We start from the raw sequence: 21,824 nt of genomic DNA, 5'->3' as shown, positions 1-21,824 counted from the left end.
CTTTCCAATACTACAGGTTTGAAAGCATCAGAGGGAGGGGCGGTTGTACTGAAACTGAGCTGTAGATTTTCTGTGGGGACCTGTCCTAAATTAGTTAATCCAGTCTTATTCCTAGGGACCCAGGCTCCACCCTTATAGGCCAAATATTGTAGATGTGTACTACTCCCTGAGAGATTACCCTGCCACCAAGGAAATTCTACCCATCCCACAATTGGTATGGCGATTGTAGTATTCCATAGCCTAGTATTACCAGTTTGGTTGTTGGCCAGGTTGTCTGAACAATTAGGCCAAGCGAATATTTCTTCTGCTGATACGGGAACTGCTAGAAAAGGTATACTTGTGGCTGATACCGGCGAATGGGTACAGATCCAACAATCTGTCAGGGTTTGTGTATTGTTTAACAAGTCGTGCACTAATTTTCTATGATGTTGTACGAATCTATTGTTCAAAGGGGCTAAAGAATTTAGTCTTTCCCATGCCTTCGTTGTGGTTAACATTATTAACATCAATATCATGAGTTTTATACTGCTTTTTTGCAATGGCTTGCATGTATCCATGATGCCTTTCCTTCAAGCTTGACTGATGTAGGTGTTGTCAACAGGACTTGGAAGGGTCCGTCAAATCTTGGTTCAAGAGCCTTTCTGGTGTGTCTTTTTATATAGACTTGATCACCTGGTTCCAACTTGTGACTTCCTTCAGTGTTGTCAGGATCTGGAAGGGAAGCAAAAACTTGTGCATGCACCTTAGTTAATTGTTTCTGAAGATTTTGCACATAGGAAGTCAGTGATTCAATATTTAACACAAGTTGCTGTGGAAAATAACATCCTAAATTGGCAGTCCTGCCAAACAAAATTTCATATGGAGACAGTTTAGTCTTACCCCTTGGGGTATTGCGTATTGAGTAAAGGGCCAGTGGAAGGCATTCTGTCCAAGGCTTTCCTGTTTCAGCCATGGCTTTCTGTATTTTTAATTTTAAAGTTCCATTCATGCGTTCTACCTTACCAGAACTTTGAGGATGATACGGAGTGTGTAACTGACTTTCAACACCCAACATTTTCAGTACATTTTGAAATATTTCTCCAGTGAAATGAGTACCCCTATCTGACTCGATCACTTCAGGGAGACCATAACGGGGCACCAGTTCGGTAACTAGCTTTACAGCAGTGTTTTTAGCTGAAGCCTTCCGAACTGGATAGGCCTCTGGCCACCCCGAGAACATGTCCACACACACCAACACATACTCATACCCATTACTCTTTGGCAGCTGGATAAAGTCTATCTGCAACCGTTGAAACGGGTAGAGAGGTCGGACGTGGTGCTTCATAGGGGTCTTTGCTGTCTGTCCGGGATTATGTGTCAGGCATATAGCGCATGCAGCACAATAGTCTCTTGCGTAGTTGCCAAAACCTGGAGCCAACCAGACTTGCTTTGCCAGTAGTGTCATTGCATTTGCAGACACATGCGTAGGGTGGTGCAATCCACCAACTACAATCGGGTACCAGGCTCTAGGTAGACATATTAGTCCATTTTTCTTCCAAATTCCCTCTTGTTCTTCTGCCCCTTCCTTTTTCCACCTGTCCCTCTCCTCTTCTCCTGCATCTTCCTGTGCTTGTCTCAGTCTATCTTCAGTATTTTCTGTGAGGTTTACAGTATGGACCTGTTGTAAGGGTTTGACTGCTGCTGCTTTGGCTGCTTTATCAGCCCTATCATTTCCCCTAGATTCCCTAGTGTCGAGTCTCACATGTGCAGCTACCTTGATTACTGCTACTTCTTTTGTTTCTTGTGCAGCCTCTAAGATCTGTTTGATCAGAGAAGCATGTTTTACAGGTTGTCCTGACGCTGTCATGTAACCTCTAGCTCTCCAGATTACTCCAAAATCAAACACAATACCATGTGCATACCTAGAATCAGTGTATATATTAGCTGTCTGATTCTCAGCTATTTTTAGAGCTTCAATCAATGCTGTTAGTTCTGCTTCTTGTGCAGATTGTTTCGGTGGAAGCGGTTCTGCTTTGAGAGTTTCAGATCCTGACACAACTGCATACCCTGTATGGAAGTTACCTGTGTCATCTGCAAACCTACTACCATCTATAAACAGCTCTAAATCTGGATTTTGAAGTGGTGTTTCGGATACATTGGGTAAGCCTACCATTTCTTGTAAAATGAGCTCTGTACAATCATGTGTGTCTGTAGGGAAAAAATTTGTGTGTGTATCAGTGTCCTTATTCCCCCTTTCAGACTCGAGTGTAGCTAAATTGCAGTGTAGCTAAATTGAGAGTCTGAAGCCTTGCAAATGTGATAGTAGAAGGGAGCAGCAAAGAACACTGCAGCCGCAAATGTCTGGCCATGGAAATGTGTTTTGGTTGGACCTGGTTTAATATCCCATAAACATCATGTGTAGTTTGAACTGTGAGTGGATGCTCTAGGACAATTTCTGATGCTTTGTCCAACAATAGTGAGACAGCAACAACTACACGTACACAGGTTGGCGCTGCTCTAGCTACGGGATCTAACCTTGCTGAAAGATATGCAATTGGTCTTTGTTTCCCTGCATGCTTCTGGGTAAGAACTCCTGTAGCATGGGAATCAACTTCTGCAGCCATAAGCTGAAACGGTTTGGTGTAGTCTGGTAGCCCTAACGCTGGAGCTGAAACAAGGGCATCTTTTAATTGTTGGAACGAAATCTGACCTTCTTTTGTCAACAAATAAGGTTCACTTTTTACACAGTCATACAGTGGTTGCATTAGTTGACTGGCATGTATAATCCATTGTCTACAATGAGACACTATTCCTAAAAATGCTCGTAGCTGTTTATGATTTCTAGGCTCATTCATCTGTCTTATTGCTTCAGTTCTTTGAGGTGTAAGATGCTTTTTACCTTGAGAAATGCAATGACCTAGAAAGACCACTTTGGTCTGACAAACTTGTAGCTTTTGTCTATTCACTTTACACCCTTCTTTTTCTAGAAAACATAGTAAACTCACAGTGGACCTTTCTGCAGTTTCTAGATCTGGGCAGCAAAGTAGTAGGTCATCCACATACTGCAAAATTACTACCTGTGGTTCGGGTTCAAACCTCTGAAGGACTGTTTGTAGGGCATTTGAATAAAGAGTAGGGGAGTGTATCATTCCCTGTGGAAGGCGTGTCCACGCCAACTGTTTGCCCTTAAATGTAAATGCAAACAAATGCCAACTGTCTTGGTGTAAAGGAACCGAGAAAAATGCATTTGAAAGATCTATTACAGTAAACACTTGAGAACTGGCTGGTATCTGTGATAGTAACGTATGAGGATTGGGTACAACTGGGGTGATTGGATCTAGAACTTTGTTTATTTCTCTTAGATCATGTACCATACGATATTTGGGCATAGAACCCTTATCAAGAGTTCTCTTCTTGACTGGATACAGAGGAGTGTTAGCAGGTGATTGTATCTCTACCAAAACCCCTTTCTCTCTATATCCCTCTATCTGTTTTGTAATCGCTAGTTCCTGCTGGGCACTCACATGGTATTGTCTGAGCTGTGGGAGAACAGTTCCTGGTTGCACAGATAGTTTTACAGGAGAGATATGCAATAATCCCACATCAGTGTCACCCTGTGCCCACAGTGTTTCTGGGACCGTTGAGAGGTCTAGATCTGTGGTGTACTCTTTTTCTTCAGTATAATCCTCAAAAGCCTGAATTCTGACATATTGTTCTAATGTTTCTGCATCATCAGGGATAGTCAGCATGACTGTGCCATCTTCCCTAAAATTGATGTTAGCTTCTAATTTCTTCAAGACATCAGTTCCCAACAAACATGTTGGGGCACCTCTGGCATACAAAAATCTGGATGCAAAACATTTAGGTCCTAAGGAGACCTCTAGGGGCACAGTGTATGGTAGTGTTTGAATTACCCCATCATAACCCTCAGCAAAAGTTGTTTGTTGTGAAATATCTTCCGGGTTTGGAAGAAAATCTTGATTCAAAATTGAGGAAGTTGCACCTGTATCTATCAAGAATGGAATCTCTCTCCCCCCTACATTCACCTGTATTATAGGTCTTCTAGCTGGTAGGGAAGTTTGTAACACATTGAGTCAATCTGAATCTGGTATGGGACCATCCACTATGGATGTCTGTTGGATGTCTGAGGGCTTATTCTTTGGTACAAATTTTCCTGATTTTATGTCTGCCTGCTTCTTTCTACATTCTCTCTGGAAATGTCCTGGTTTCTTGCAGTAATGACAGGGAAAATTATGTCTTGCCCTTCCACCTGTTGTGTTTGCTTGCGCTATTCTGACAGGCTTATGATTTTCTCTTAAATCCAACTCTATCCCTACGGCTTTTTGCCTGGCCAAGTGTGGGTCTTCCAAGGTTCTCCAATCAGGAGTTGCAGCCTTAAGTTTTTCCTTTACTTTTGGAGACAATCCATCTATAAAGGTTTTTGTAATTAACCTCATCATTCCTGGAGCGGTTAGATCTATTCCTTCATCTCTAAAATTATTCTCTACCCCTAGATAATATTCATCTACCGATTGTCCAGGTCTCTGAGCCACCACTCCCGTTGTTCCTCTCTGCCTCTGTTTCTGCCTCATGAAAACTATTAAATGGTCTACAAATTGTGTTCCTGATTCTATCGTTTGTAAGGCACCTTGTCCCTCTTGTAGCTCCTGTCCCACCTGTGGCCTGTGTCCCTGTAGATGTGTTAGCAGTTCCTGGAAGAGACCAGGAGTCATTTTCATTCTACATAATTCCTCTCCATCTGCCCAGACTCCTGCATGAGTCTGCATAATTTGCTGTATATACTGTGCGAATCTAACTGGGTACTGGGTAGGATCTGGTGCATTATGTAGAAGAGACATTCCTTCAGCGGGGGACCAAGGGAAGTATTGTCGGGTTTGGTGATATCTAGTTGCCATTGCTCCATCTACACCAGTTTCTCTGAAGGGTTTCGGTACTATCCTAACAGGAGCTAACAATTGATGACCTCTGGGGGCCCCACAGGCAGAACATTCAGTTCTCCAGTCTGGATTCTGCTGGCCACAATTTTTGCACACCCATCCTTCCACCCCATTTAACCCAGGATATAAATTTGGTTTGGTTTGTCCTCCTTCAGAAGGTACAAATGGTTGAACATTCGGATCTAGGTAAGGAGGAGGAACTGAATGAGTCGTGGCACAACATTTTCCCGTACCCATACTCCATTTGGAAGTGTCTGGATCATACTTCCAATTCTCCTCTTTAGCTGTTTTTGAGACCTTTATCATACAGTGTATGATTTCTTCCCACCCATTGTCTTTGATAATTCCACCTCGTTCTTTACTCAGTCTTTCCCATTCAGTGCTAAACATAAGTGCTTCTGAAATTCCCAATTTTTCTCTTACCCTTCTGATCTGCCTTCTGACTGTCTTTCCACATCTTTCCTGTATGATATCTTTTGCTTCTACTTGTCCTAAGACGGATTTTGTCTGTTTATTTCCCATTTTTCTTTTCAATAATAGCTGTATCTACCCTAGGTGACGTTTGGACAACCACCTCTCTGGAGTGATGTCTCGTTGCCTTCTCTCCTAGGGAGCTAAGATATTGAAGGGCTGATTTGCTCCGTTCTTTCTAATGTGCAGAATAAACTTGATTCCTACAATGCACGCAAACAGGATCAGCAACACCAAACAGATCACCAAACTCTCCGTCTCTGTTATCATACTTGTCCCAGGCTCATGGACTCGTGTCCTGGGCTCATTCTATCAAACTCTTATCCAAAAATGAAGGAACAAGTTTCTCAAAGAGAGTCAAGCATGGGCGGAGGTCTCCCCGAAAGGACGCAACCACATGACCCAGTTAGGCTGACTTCACTAATAAGACTTGTCCTAACAATTTCGGCTTATTGTTCTACGTACTTTTATCCTTCTTTCATAACATGCCACAACCTTCACACTTGTTCACACACTGCCAGGGACAGGACTCATAAATCTATACAATATGGTAACCCGAGTTTTATAGGTATCTACTCACTACTAGACTAACCCAGCGTGACACGGCTCGTAGAGATCTTTCGGATAATACAGGGCAGATAAAAGAGAACTAATAATGTCTCTTACCTGGCCAGGTTTTTCAATTCATTTGCCGTCCATTATCCCAGATCTCCGTTGTCCGTATCCGTAGGTGAATCTCGAGTAGACACTCTCGCCTCGGGTCCCTGTTTCGGGCGCCAAGAAATGTTGAGTCCTCTTCCGTCCCTGGCTTCCTGGATTGAGGAATCCAAGTAAATGACACGCAGCACAAAGGTTGTGTGTTCATAAACAGGGGTAGCCCCGGAGCACGCCTGCCTCACTGGGCGCTGCCCCTTCTTTATATAGTAAGAAGTTAGGCATTTACAGACATGCGCACAAGCGCTCATATTTCATAATCACTTACAAAGCAAATCTATACTAGTGAAAAGTTACAATATCTGGTATGTGGGTGAAAGGCTACAATATCAAGGAGAAATGCGCGCGTGATTACTTCTATAAAAGGAAATGTCAAGTTTGCTGTGCAGAAGCAGATTTCATCTGGGAGACAAAATGGATCCTTTGGTTCAGTCTGGTCTCCACAATGTGAACATTCCCTTTAAGAGGGAACCAAGTCTCTATGAGGTAGTGCAGATTCTCTCTGTCTGCAAGCCCAATGAAAGCAAGACCTTCTGCGTTACATCCAAAAACAATCTCTTCGCAAAGTCTTCTTTCTATTGTAAAACCAGTAGGGAGCACCTTTAAGAAGGTGCAAACTATTTACAACACAGTTTGTGAATCATTCACCATCCATGATTCGGCAGTCTTTGGAAACAATGATAAACTTGTGCAAAAAAGAAATAGAAAGAGAAATGTAAAACAGTAGGGATCCCGGGTCAACAAAGGGATCACTTTAAGAAATAACCCTGGACGGGTTTAGCAGCAAACAAGCAGGAAACAGTTAACTATTTACAGTCATCGGGCCTCCGAGGTTTATTGCTGCGACGGTTGCGGTCTTACCTTGCAGACCACCCCTCTCGGCCAAGAACTGGCGGGACCCACAATGACCCCCGGGGCCCAGTCTGTCTGGTGGTCCGCAGCAGGGGCTTCACCCCCTGGAACCTCAGCTGCAACCTGAAGGACTGCGCATCGCTGTACACCCCTAGCCACCCAGCCGGTCTCCCTCTGCCATCGGGTGTAGGTCACAGCATCCCCAGGTTTCAGGTCAAGATCTTCATCGACTGTTCCGTAACAGGGCTCCACCTCGCTCCAGGTGACACGGACCTGCAAGGGCTCTCCAATCTCCTGGATGACCCCCCTCTCTTCCTTGGGGTTATAGAAGACCACCCCCCCCACTGTGATGGTGGGACCTTCTCCTCTTCGGTGAGGTCAATCATGGTTACAGGTCGAGGCTGTTTCCTCCATGCCGCCACCAGGTGTCGCTGGTGTTCCATCACCGGCAGGATCCTCAGGCTCGGCTCCTGCGGTGCGCGATTCCCTAGTCGGGTGCGGGGATCTGGCGCGGCCGGAGTGGGTAGAGGAGAGGACACGGGGGAGAGACGGATCTCCGTCGGGTGGCCCAACCGGGAACTCACCCGAGCGCGGGCCTCCAGGCAGCGCACCAGCTGTCGAGCCTCAGCGGCGGCCACCCAGCCTTCAGGCATCCATCCACCGGGTTTTCCCTCAGGCAGTTCCACAACGGTCAATCTCTGCAGCGGCGGTGACTCCGGGGTCGCTGCGGGCGATGCAGGCCCGCGCCTGGCCGGGTCGTCTCCATGTGGTGACCTGGAAGTCACCATCTTTGTCCCCTCCTCTGGATCTTCTTCCCCGGCTCTTTTTCGGGGGCGGCTCTGTCCCCACTGTCCCCACCCTCCATAGAGGATGAGAAGGCGGACCTCAGCAGCTGACGGGCCCGCCCTCAGGATACAACAATACTTAGACTGGGCGGCCATTATCTTTCGTGCTCTTCAGCTCTTTCACGCCCACTTCCACGCCCTTCTTCTTCTCCTGCGCTCCTTGTGGCGCGGCAATGGCGGCATTTTTGGCGGGAATCTTGCAGCAGATATCAATACACAGTCTTTGCAATAAATCACAGTTCAAACGCGTTTCCAACACAATTCCAAGGCACACATGACCTGCTTCTCAGGCTTAAGTACGATCCTGTTCGTGACGCCAAGTTGGATCGCCCCCAAACACACGGCCATGAGTTCTCGGTACCGGGCCTCTCTGGTTCGGTTCGGAGGCTGTCACGGTGGCTAGACCCGGTCCGCGACCCTGCTAAGGGGCGTCCAATAAAGGTGGTACAGTCTGTCAGGGATTCGTGACGCCACCTGTGGTGTTCGGTCAGGGTGAACGACGCTGCTGTGGGGTCCGCTGGGGTGATGGAATGGCAGCTGGATGGTATACCTTCCCACAGGTGAAGTGTGTCCCCAGGGCTTCCCAGTAAGGTGGATGGTGATGGTGTGAGGTGCAGTCAATAACGAGGACACAAGGTTGCAGTCTCTTTACCTCTTTACTGAAGACTTCAGGATCCTCAATCCAGAGCACGATTAACAGGGCTTTCTGAGACCGGCCGGTCTGATGGGCACATCCAGAGTTCCCTTTGCAGGTGGAAATCAGTGCCTACCACTAGCGCCTGTGTGTTGTAGTTCTACCCTGCTGAGCATTCGGAATAGTCCTCACAACTGCTGTTCTCATTCGTTCGTACTTTCTAGTTCTTTTTATTTCTCTCTCATTTGTTCCAGATGTTACTAGTTTCACGTCCCCCAGGTATTTTATGGCTAGGACGCACTCGTATGACGAGAAGGCTCAGAGCTCTTCCGGGACCCTAGAGACGCCCCTCTCCACGTGTTGCCCCCTATGTCCTCATAGGGAATTTAAGGTAGACAGCCAACCTATAATTAACTGTCCTGCGGAGTTCGAAGTAAGGCCTAGAGTCAGTTACTCCCTCGGTGTTCCGGCCACGCGCCTCAGTAGGATGTTGCCTCGGTCTCACGGCACGACTCCTACTGGCTCTCCTTTGTGCTTGATCTCGTTTCTCACTGTTCCACAATATCCTTCCCTTCGTGTCTCTCTCTTAGGATACCGCCGCGGGGTGTGCAGGTGCGGTTCCGTAACGTTCTGCTCTGTTCGCTAGGTACCTGCCAGGTTCCCACGCCTGACAGGGGCCCCCCTGTGTCTTCTACCTGCAACACCCCCTGCCACGGGATGTTGCCTGAATCCAACCCAGTCAGCTTCTGACTAACTTCCTATCCAACCCCTAGTTTTACCAGTGTGAGGAGTGGCCCAATAAATAAAGCCTTTTTCTCCCCCTAGTGGCCGGAGTGTGAAGTGTAATGTGTGCTGGTGATACCTGGTCAGTAGAATTCCTTCAGTGCCATCAGACGTACCATCACTCCCCTTAGCGGCAGAATGTCATACTGCAACGACCAGATCTCTGGGGCGCTGCACTATTATGAGTTGCTATATGCTGCCCTACAGGGCACTGTATCTATATGGTCTTAATAACATTATTAGACATATTTTATACCTTTGTGGCCGTGTACTGTTGCCCCCCGTCTCACATGGGTCTGGGTCTTCCACCTCCCACACGTGCGCATTGATGCCTGGTGCTCAGTTCTCCTCATGTCAGGACCTGCTGGGCGCCAATAGCGCCGCTTGTTATTGGTCAATTATGACCAGGTGACGGGCCATGTTATCTGTTTCCATGGCTTCATAAGGTCCTTGCCACTGCATTTTTGTATCGGGGTTCCTGCCATCTGCCTCTGGGTCTGTGCACAGTTTTGGTAAACTCTGCCTTCATTCACTAACTATTGACTCTAATTTGTGGCTATCTATTTTGCCCATTCTATGCTTGTATTCTGTTTGTGGCCGGGCTTGCCTTCTTATATATACACAGTCTATCCCTATTATGGGAGTACTATATTATTAATGACTGTATTATTACTACCCCATGCACATTGCCCCTGAGTGCATTATCCTGTGCTTGTCCTATTGTTCGTCATGTTTGATTCTTTTAAATGTATATTCTAATAAAATTTATACTTTTTTACCTTCATTATTGGCTACTCTGGTCTTTCTCCTACTTCTGAATCGTATGATGGAGTTCAAAATATTTTGATTAGGGTGGGGTACTACTTAGTATCCCCACTTTCTGCATCTAAAATGCAACTGGGTATTCTTTTTTATATATTATCTCGAACCTGGTAGAAATGTCCCCCTTATCTCTAGCCTGGTAAGTTTGTCTCACTCATCCCTATCCTGGTAGGAATGGTCCCCCTCATCCCTCTCCTGGTAGGAATGGTCCCACTCATCCCTCTCCTGGTAGGAATAGTCCCACTCATTCCTCTCTTGGTAGGAATGGTCCCCCTCATCCCTCTCCTGGTAGGAATGGTCCCACTCATCCCTCTCCTGGTAGGAATGGTCCCACTCATCCCTCTCCTGGTAGGAATGGCCCCCTTCATCCCTCTCCTGGTAGGAATGGTCCCCCTCATCCCTCTCCTGGTAGGAATGGTCCCACTCATCCCTCTCCTGGTAGGAATGGTCCCACTCATCCCTCTGCAAGTAGGAATAGTCCTCCTCATCCCTCTCCTGGTAGGAATGGTCCCCCTCATCCCTCTCCTGGTAGGAATGGTCCCACTCATCCCTCTCCTGGTAGGAATGGTCCCCTTCATCCCTCTCCTGGTAGGAATGGTCCCACTCATCTCTCTCCTGGTAGGAATGGTCCCTTTCATCCCTCTCCTGGTAGGAATGGTCCCCCTCATCCCTCTCCTGGTAGGAATGGTCCCATTCATCCCTCTCCTGGTAGGAATGGTCCCCCTCATCCCTCTCCTGGTAGGAATGGTCCCACTCATCCCTCTCCTGGTAGGAATGGTCCCCTTCATCCCTCTCCTGGTAGGAATGGTCCCCTTCATCCCTCTCCTGGTAGGAATGGTCCCACTCATCTCTCTCCTGGTAGGAATGGTCCCTTTCATCCCTCTCCTGGTAGGAATGGTCCCCCTCATCCCTCTCCTGGTAGGAATGGTCCCCCTCATCCCTCTCCTGGTAGGAATGGTTCCCCTCATCCCTCTCCTGGTAGGAATGGTCCCACTCATCCCTCTCCTGGTAGGAATGGTCCCACTCATCCCTCTGCAAGTAGGAATAGTCCCCCTCATCCCTCTCCTGGTAGGAATGGTCCCCCTCATCCCTCTCCTGGTAGGAATGGTCCCACTCATCCCTCTCCTGGTAGGAATGGTCCCCTTCATCCCTCTCCTGGTAGGAATGGTCCCCTTCATCCCTCTCCTGGTAGGAATGGTCCCACTCATCTCTCTACTTGTAGGAATGGTCCCTTTCATCGCTCTCCTGGTAGGAATGGTCCCCCTCATCCCTCTCCTGGTAGGAATGGTTCCCCTCATCCCTCTCCTGGTAGGAATGGTCCCACTCATCCCTCTCCTGGTAGGAATAGTCCCCCTCATCCCTCTCCTGGTAGGAATAGTCCCCCTCATCCCTCTCCTGGTAGGAATGGTCCCACTCATCCCTCTCCTGGTAGGAATGGTCCCCTTCATCCCTCTCCTGGTAGGAATGGTCCCCCTCATCCCTCTCCTGGTAGTAATGGTCCCACTCCTCCCTCTCCTGGTAGGAATGGTCCCTTTCATCCCTCTCCTGGTCGGAATGGTCCCCCTCATTCCTCTCCTGGTAGGAATGGTCCCCCTCATCCCTCTCCTGGTAGGAATGGTCCCCCTCATCCCTCTCCTGGTAGGAATGGTCCCATTCATCCCTCTCCTGGTAGGAATGGTCCCCCTCATCCCTCTCCTGGTAGGAATGGTCCCACTCATCCCTCTCCTGGTAGGAATGGTCCCCTTCATCCCTCTCCTGATAGGAATGGTCCCCCTCATCCCTCTCCTGGTAGGAATGGTCCCACTCATCTCTCTCCTGGTAGGAATGGTCCCTTTCATCCCTCTCCTGGTAGGAATGGTCCCCCTCATCCCTCTCCTGGTAGGAATGGTTCCCCTCATCCCTCTCCTGGTAGGAATGGTCCTACTCATCCCTCTCCTGGTAGGAATAGTCCCCCTCATCCCTCTCCTGGTAGGAATGGTCCCCCTCATCCCTTTCCTGGTAGGAATGGTCCCACTCATCCCTCTCCTGGTAGGAATGGTCCCCCTCATCCCTCTCCTGGTAGGAATGGTCCCACTCCTCCCTCTCCTGGTAGGAATGGTCCCTTTCATCCCTCTCCTGGTAGGAATGGTCCCCCTCATTCCTCTCCTGGTAGTAATGGTCCCCCTCATCCCTCTCCTGGTAGGAATGGTCCCATTCATCCCTCTCCTGGTAGGAATGGTCCCCCTCATCCCTCTCCTGGTAGCAATGGTCCCCTTCATAACCCTCCTGGTAGGATTGGTCCCCCTCATCCCACTCCTGGTATGCACGGCCCCATCCTTATCCTGGCATGATTGTCCCCCATCCTGGAATGCACGGCCCCCATCTCATCCTGGTATGCATGGTCCCATCCTTATCCTGGTATAATTGGCCCTCATCCCCATCCTGTTATGCATGGTCCCATAAACATAAAAAAAAACATTATACTTACCTTCCTGCACTCCCTCGCAGCCTCTTGGTCTGATGTCAGCATCTGCTATATGCTTGTAAGCAGCTCATGGCAGGGATTTCATGCGCTCCTTACAAGCCGAAGGGCAGCTGCTGGAATACTCACTGCTCTGCACGCCAGGACTAAGTGTGTGGCGGGCAGTGAGTATTCATTGCTTGTGGAGCGCCCCCAGACACAGGGCCACGAGTTCTCGGTGTCGGGCCTCTCTGATTCGGTTCTGAGGCTGTCACGGTGGCTAAACCCGGTCCGCGACCCTGCTAAGGGGCGTCCAATAAAGGTGGTACAGTCTGTCAGGGGTTCGTGACGCCACCTGTGGTGTTCGGTCAGGGTGACCGACGCTGCTGTGGGGTCCGCTGGGGTGATGGAATGGCAGCTGGATGGTATACTTCCCACAGGTGAAGTATGTCCCCAGGGCTTCCCAGTAAGGTAGATGGTGATGGTGTGAGGTGCAGTCAATAACGAGGACACAGGGTTGCAGTCTCTTTACCTCTTTACTGAAGACTTCAGGATCCTCAATCCAGAGCACGTTTAACAGGGCTATCTGAGACCGGCCGGTCCGATGGGCACTTCCAGAGTTTCCTTCGCAGATGGAAATCATTGCCTACCACTAGCGCCTGTTTGTGTTGTAGTCCTGCCCTGCTGAGCATTCGGAATAGTCCTCACAACTGCTGTTCTCGTTTGTCGTTCTCTACAGCTCTCTCTCTTTAGTTCCAGATGTTGCTAGTTTCTCGTCCCCCAGATATGTTATGGTTAGGACGCACCCGTATGACGGGAAGGCCTGGAGGTCTTGCAGGACCCTAGAGACGCCCCTCTCCCACTGTTGCCCCCTATGTCTTCGTAGGAAATTTAAGGTAGACAGCCAACCTATAATTAACTGTCCTGCGGAGTTCGAAGTAAGGCCTAGAGTCAGTTACTCCCGCGGTGTTCCGGCCACCGCCTACGCGCCTCAGTAGGATGTTGCCTCGGTCTCACGGCACGACTCCTACTGGCTCTCCTTTGTGCTTGATCTCGTTTCTCACTGTTCCACAATATCCTTCCCTTCGTGTCTCTTTCTTAGGATACCGCCGCAAGGTAGTGCAGACGCGGTTCCGTTACGTTCTGTTCGCTAGGCACCTGCCAGGTTCCCACGCCTGACAGGGACCCCCCTGTGTCTTCTCCCTGCAACACCCCCTGCCACGGGATGTTGCCTGAATCCAACCCAGTCAGCTTCTCACTAACTTCCTCCCCAACCCCTAGTTTTACCAGTGTGAGGAGTGGGCCAATAAATAAAGCCTTTTTCTCCCCCTAGTGGCTGGAGTGTGAAGTGTAAAGTGTTCTGGTGATACCTGGTCAGGAGAACTCCTTTAGTGCCATCAGACGTACCATCACTCCCCTTAGTGGCAGAGCGTCACACTGCAACGACCAGATCTCTGGGGCGCTGCACTTGCTCTTTAGTAGCGAGGACAGTGTCAGCCGCCGGCTTCCTGCAGCTGTCGGGCGGTCATGGGTCCCTGCTACTAAAGGGAATGAATATTCACCACATTCCACGCCCATGGGAGTGGAGCGCAGTGAATATTAATTTCTCTTATGTAGCGGGCACACATGACCGCCCGACAGCTGCAGGAAGCTAACGGCTCACACTGTGCTCGCTACTAAACAGCGAGCAATGAATACTTACTGCCCTCCACGCAGTGAGTTTTTTTATGTTTTACTGCTGTCTGGTAGAATCCAATTTACTGACATTGATCATACAGCTCCCCCAACTCCTGTATTACATTCACCCACTATGACAGTAGCTCCATTGGGATCCGGGATATGGAGCTCACAAAACTCATGTTTCATGGCACCTGTTGGCCCTCTGAAAATGTCATGTGAGGGCCGCATAATGACATGGAGTTGGACTTGGCGGTGGTGGTGGGCAAGGGCCAAAATTCAAATGGGCATATTTTAGCTGGCATTGTAAAGTGATGGGGAATATGTATTCCACTATCTAGCTAACAATTTGGAATGAGGGCAGGACCTCCCAAATGTAGTGAGAGCCCTCAAAAATATAGAAGGAAAAACTAAAGCCAAAACACTACGTGTGAACAGATCCTAAAGGGGAGGGGTTTTTTTTTTGCATTATATGAGTATTATATATAAGTAATTATGAAGGAAAAAATGTTTCTTAGCATTTTTCCCAGTAAAAAAACTATTTTGGTTTGGTAGGTCTTCTTATTAATCCTTTAAACCGGAGCAAAAGTCTGACATTATTCCGAGATATCATATGTGAATCACCAGGTTCAAAGGATAGTGAGTAGTGATCGATTCTGCACTACAAGTAAAATTGGATGTCACATACAATGTGTAAGGTGTCAAAATGGCTGCACAATCAGAATATGTATATTGCCTCTTCAGAGAGGAAGAAGACTTGAACTCTATAGCGCCACCTGTTGGAAGCAGCAATCCTACATGTCATTATTGACCCATTAACTGGCCTTGAAATGTGACTTAGGATAAAAGCCAAATCAGAATCTCAGTTTGCAGTCACGGTGTTTCGGGGTATTGCCCCTCGCCAGTGCCAAGTATATCTGATTTGATTAGGTGAGAGGCTCTGGACTGAGGTCTAAGGTCTACCTATACAATCAGTAGGCATTTGCACGACACTGGGCTACAAGCCAGATGCCCAACTGTAGATGTTCCATTTACCTCCTTTCACCACTCTCAGTGGGTATCATGGTGCTGAGCACAACGGCAAAGGAGACTGGAATAGAGGTTTATACTTTTGAGTGATGAGTCCAGCTTTTGTCTTGGACACGATAGCTGGAGACTGGTCTGCAGATCACTTGTCAACACCATGAAAAGGCCTTTAGAGGTATTGTCATACCAGTCCTTTTATGGGCAGCACAGTGGCTCAGTGGTTAGCACAGCAGCCTTGCAGCGCTGGAGTCCTGGGTTCAAATCCCACCCAGGACAACATTTGCAAGGAGTTTGTATGTTTCCTCCGGTTTCCTCCCACATTTCAAAGACATACTGATAGGGAATGTAGATTGTGAGCCCCATCGGGGACAGCGATGATAATGTGTGCAAACTCTAAAGCGCTGCGGAATATGTTAGTGCTATATAAAAATAAAGATTATTATTCTCCCAGGATTATGGTGTACACTAACAGCTCAGTGTTACCTTCGTTCCTACCACTAGTAGTACGGCCATTTCTCAAAGTGTCTCAGGAGCCATTTTGCAGCACGCCAACACCAGGTCGCTTGTTATTTGTGCTATTTTGAGCAGTTCCTGTGGCCTAAACGTGCCATCGTGGACAGCAGTGTCTCCGGCCGTGTCTTCCATTGAGCATGTTTGGGACGTCATTGATCGGCAATTTCCATGGCAGCTACCAGCAGCGGATCTTGATGATTTACGTGCCGCACTGCATTCAGCGTGGAAGAACTTTTGTCAGACATCCACTCATAATCTCAATTATAGCATGCTAAGTGCGAGTAGATCTGTACGTGGCGCTCCGACCTGCTGCAGAATAAACCAAGATGATGTTGTTTCCATTGTCGTCATCTGCACGTCACTCACACATCTATCTAGTGATTCCCAGAACTCCACAGCTTTTCCCTCTTGGTGCTGCAATTTCAGAGTTGAGGAGTCTAAAAACCTACAGATAACAGAACCCAGGCGGACCCAGTAATAATCAGGCGGACACCGTAATAACCAGGGGGACCCCATAATAACCAGAGGGACCCCATAATAACCAGGGGGACACCGTCATAATCAGGGGGACCCAGTAATAATCAGGCAGACACCGTAATAATCAGGGGGACCCCATAATAATCAGGCGGACCCTGTAATAATCAGGCGGACACAGTAATAATCAGGGGGATCCTGTAATAATCAGGCGGACACCGTAATAATCAGGGGGACCCCATAATAATCAGGGGGACCCCATAATAATCAGGCGGACCCTGTAATAATCAGGCAGACACCATAATAATCAGGGGGACCCCATAATAATCAGGCGGACCCTGTAATAATCAGGCGGACCCTGTAATAATCAGGCGGACACCGTAATAATCAGGGGGACCCCATAATAATCAGGGGGACCCCATAATAATCAGGCGGACTCTGTAATAATCAGGCAGACACCATAATAATCAGGGGGACCCCATAATAATCAGGCGGACCCTGTAATAATCAGGCGGACACCGTAATAATCAGGGGGACCCCATAATAATCAGGGGGACCCCATAATAATCAGGGGGACCCTGTAATAATCAGGCAGACACCGTAATAATCAGGGGGACCCAGTAATAATCAGGCAGACGCCGTAATAATCAGGGGGACCCCATAATAATCAGGCGGACCCTGTAATAATCAGGCAGACACCGTAATAATCAGAGGAACCCTGTAATAATCAGGCAGAAACCATAATAATCAGGCGAACCCAGTAATAATCAGGGGGACCCCATAATAATCAGGCGGACCCTGTAATAATCAGGCGGACACCGTAATAATCAGGGGCACGCCATAATAATCAGGCGGACCCTGTAATAATCAGGCGAACACCGTAATAATCAGGGGGACCCTGTAATAATCAGGCGGACACTGTAATAATCAGGCAGACCCAGTAATAATCAGGGGGACCCCATAATAATCAGGGGAACCCCATAATAATCAGGCGCACCCTGTAATAATCAGGCGGACACCATAATAATCAGGCAGACCCTGTAATAATCAGGCGGACACCATAATAATCAGGCAGACCCTGTAATAATCAGGCGGACACCATAATAATCAGGCAGACCCTGTAATAATCAGGCAATAATCAGGGGGACCCCGTAATAATCAGGTGGACACCGTAATAACCAGGAGGATCCTATAATAATCAGGCAGACACCGTAATAATCAGGGGGACCCCATAATAATCAGGGGAACCCCATAATAATCAGGCGGACCCTGTAATAATCAGGGGGACACCATAATAATCAGGCAGACCCAGTAATAATCAGGCAATAATCAGGGGGACCCCGTAATAATCAGGTGGACACCGTAATAACCAGGAGGATCCCATAATAATCAGGCAGACACCGTAATAATCAGGGGGACCCCATAATAATCAGGCAGACCCTGTAATAATCAGGCAATAATCAGGGGGACCCCGTAATAATCAGGTGGACACCGTAATAATCAGGGGGACTCAGTAATAATCAGGCAGACACCGTAATAATCAGGGGGACCCCATAATAATCAGGGGAACCCCATAATAATCAGGCGGACCCTGTAATAATCAGGCGGACACCATAATAATCAGGCAGACCCTGTAATAATCAGGGGGACCCCGTAATAATCAGGTGGACACCCTAATAACCAGGGGGATCCCATAATAATCAGGCGGACACCGTAATAATCAGGGGGACCCAGTAATGATCAGGCAGACACCGTAATAATCAGGGGGACCCCATAATAATCAGGGGGACCCCATAATAATCAGGCGGACACCGTAATAATCAGGCGGACACCGTAATAATCAGGCGGACACCGTAATAATCAGGGGGCCCCTGTAATAATCAGGCGGACCCTGTAACAATCAGGCGGACACCGTAATAATCAGGGGGACCCAGTAATAATCAGGCAGGCACCGTAATAATCAGGGGGACCCCATAATAATCAGGCAGGCACCGTAATAATCAGGGGGACCCCATAATAATCAGGCGGACACCGTAATAATCAGGGGGACCCAGTAATAATCAGGCAGGCACCGTAGTAATCAGGGGGACCCCATAATAATCAGGCAGGCACCGTAATAATCAGGGGGACCCCATAATAATCAGGCGGACACCGTAATAATCAGGGGGACCCAGTAATAATCAGGCAGACACCGTAATAATCAGGGGGACCCCATAATAATCAGGCAGGCACCGTAATAATCAGGGGGACCCCATAATAATCAGGCGGGCACCGTAATAATCAGGGGGACCCCATAATAATCAGGCGGACACCGTAATAATCAGGGGGACCCAGTAATAATCAGGCAGACACCGTAATAATCAGGGGGACCCCATAATAATCAGGCGGACACCGTAATAATCAGGCGGACACCGTAATAATCAGGGGGACCCAGTAATAATCAGGCGGGCACCGTAATAATCAGGCAGACATCGTAATAATGAGGGGGACCCCTCATAAACTGATCTGTTTTGCACATGAACATAAATTCTGTTTGCTCCTAAACTCCGACATCAACACACAGGTGACTGGCCGTGTATCGGGGGCATCTGGTGCAGGCAGTAAATACGGTAACACAGTCTATACAGTGAGAAACCAAGGGCAGAAGCTCCCTGTAGCCTCCAGTACAAGGAAGCCATATGAGTAGATTTTATTGACGAGCTTGGAGCGTTTACCGCACTGCAGAGCTGACAGCAATGTGAACACACACACACAGCGCCACCTCACCCCGCACACAGCGCCACCTCACCCCGCACACAGCGCCCCCTCACCCCGCACACAGCGCCCCCTCACCCCGCACACAGCGCCCCCTCACCCCGCACACAGCGCCACCTCACCCCGCACACAGCGCCACCTCACCCCGCACACAGCGCCACCTCACCCCGCACACAGCGCCACCTCACCCCGCACACAGCTCCACCTCACCCCGCGTCACCTCACCCCGCACCACCTCACCCCGCACACAGCGCCACCTCACCCCGCACACAGCGTCACCTCACCCCGCACACAGCGCCACCTCACCCCGCACACAGCGCCACCTCACCCCGCACACAGCGCCACCTCACCCCGCACACAGCGTCACCTCACCCCGCACACAGCGCCCCCTCACCCCGCACACAGCGTCACCTCACCCCGCACACAGCGCCCCCTCACCCCGCGTCACCTCACCCCGCACACAGCGCCCCCTCACCCCGCACACAGCGTCACCTCACCCCGCACACAGCGCCCCCTCACCCCGCACACAGCGTCACCTCACCCCGCACACAGCGCCACCTCACCCCGCACACAGCGCCACCTCACCCCGCACACAGCGCCCCCTCACCCCGCACACAGCGCCCCCTCACCCCGCACACAGCGCCACCTCACCCCGCACACAGCGCCCCCTCACCCAGCGCCCCCTCACACAGCGCCCCCTCACCCCGCACACAGCGCCCCCTCACCCCGCACACAGCGTCACCTCACCCCGCACACAGCGCCCCCTCACCCCGCACACAGCGTCACCTCACCCCGCACACAGCGCCCCCTCACCCCGCACACAGCGCCCCCTCACCCAGCACACAGCGCCCCCTCACCCCGCACACAGCGCCCCCTCACCCCGCACACAGCGCCACCTCACCCCGCACACAGCGTCACCTCACCCCGCACACAGCGCCCCCTCACCCCGCACACAGCGCCACCTCACCCCGCACACAGCGCCCCCTCACCCCGCACACAGCGTCACCTCACCCCGCACACAGCGTCACCTCACCCCGCACACAGCTCCACCTCACCCCGCACACAGCGCCACCTCACCCCGCACACAGCGCCACCTCACCCCGCACACAGCTCCACCTCACCCCGCGTCACCTCACCCCGCACCACCTCACCCCGCACACAGCGCCACCTCACCCCGCACACAGCGTCACCTCACCCCGCACACAGCGCCACCTCACCCCGCACACAGCGCCACCTCACCCCGCACACAGCGTCACCTCACCCCGCACACAGCGTCACCTCACCCCGCACACAGCGCCCCCTCACCCCGCACACAGCGTCACCTCACCCCGCACACAGCGCCCCCTCACCCCGCGTCACCTCACCCCGCACACAGCGTCCTCACCCCGCACACAGCGCCCCCTCACCCCGCACACAGCGTCACCTCACCCCGCACACAGCGCCCCCTCACCCCGCACACAGCGTCACCTCACCCCGCACACAGCGCCACCTCACCCCGCACACAGCGCCACCTCACCCCGCACACAGCGCCCCCTCACCCCGCACACAGCGCCCCCTCACCCCGCACACAGCGCCACCTCACCCCGCACACAGCGCCCCCTCACCCCGCACACAGCGCCCCCTCACCCCGCACACAGCGCCCCCTCACCCCGCACACAGCGCCCCCTCACCCCGCACACAGCGTCACCTCACCCCGCACACAGCGCCACCTCACCCCGCACACAGCGCCCCCTCACCCCGCACACAGCGCCCCCTCACCCCGCACACAGCGCCCCCTCACCCCGCACACAGCGCCACCTCACCCCGCACACAGCGTCACCTCACCCCGCACACAGCGTCACCTCACCCCGCACACAGCGCCCCCTCACCCCGCACACAGCGCCACCTCACCCCGCACACAGCGCCCCCTCACCCCGCACACAGCGCCACCTCACCCCGCACACAGCGTCACCTCACCCCGCACACAGCGTCACCTCACCCCGCACACAGCGCCCCCTCACCCCGCACACAGCGCCCCCTCACCCCGCACACAGCGCCCCCTCACCCCGCACACAGCGCCCCCTCACCCCGCACACAGCGCCCCCTCACCCCGCACACAGCGTCACCTCACCCCGCACACAGCGCCCCCTCACCCCGCACACAGCGTCACCTCACCCCGCACACAGCGCCCCCTCACCCCGCACACAGCGTCACCTCACCCCGCACACAGCGTCACCTCACCCCGCACACAGCTCCACCTCACCCCGCACACAGCGTCACCTCACCCCGCACACAGCGCCCCCTCACCCCGCACACAGCGTCACCTCACCCCGCACACAGCGCCCCCTCACCCCGCACACAGCGCCACCTCACCCCGCACACAGCGCCCCCTCACCCCGCACACAGCGCCCCCTCACCCCGCACACAGCGTCACCTCACCCCGCACACAGCGCCCCCTCACCCCGCACACAGCGTCACCTCACCCCGCACACAGCGTCACCTCACCCCGCACACAGCGTCACCTCACCCCGCACACAGCGTCACCTCACCCCGCACACAGCGCCACCTCACCCCGCACACAGCGTCACCTCACCCCGCACACAGCGTCACCTCACCCCGCACACAGCGTCACCTCACCCCGCACACAGCGTCACCTCACCCCGCACACAGCGCCACCTCACCCCGCACACAGCGCCACCTCACCCCGCACACAGCGTCACCTCACCCCGCACACAGCGTCACCTCACCCCGCACACAGCGCCCCCTCACCCCGCACACAGCGCCACCTCACCCCGCACACAGCGCCCCCTCACCCCGCACACAGCGCCACCTCACCCCGCACACAGCGCCACCTCACCCCGCACACAGCGCCACCTCACCCCGCACACAGCGTCACCTCACCC

The sequence above is a fragment of the Ranitomeya imitator genome, chromosome 3, assembly GCF_032444005.1.
Source record: "Ranitomeya imitator isolate aRanImi1 chromosome 3, aRanImi1.pri, whole genome shotgun sequence".
Classification (NCBI taxonomy): Eukaryota; Metazoa; Chordata; class Amphibia; order Anura; family Dendrobatidae; genus Ranitomeya; species Ranitomeya imitator.
This window is presented reverse-complemented; position numbering follows the sequence as displayed.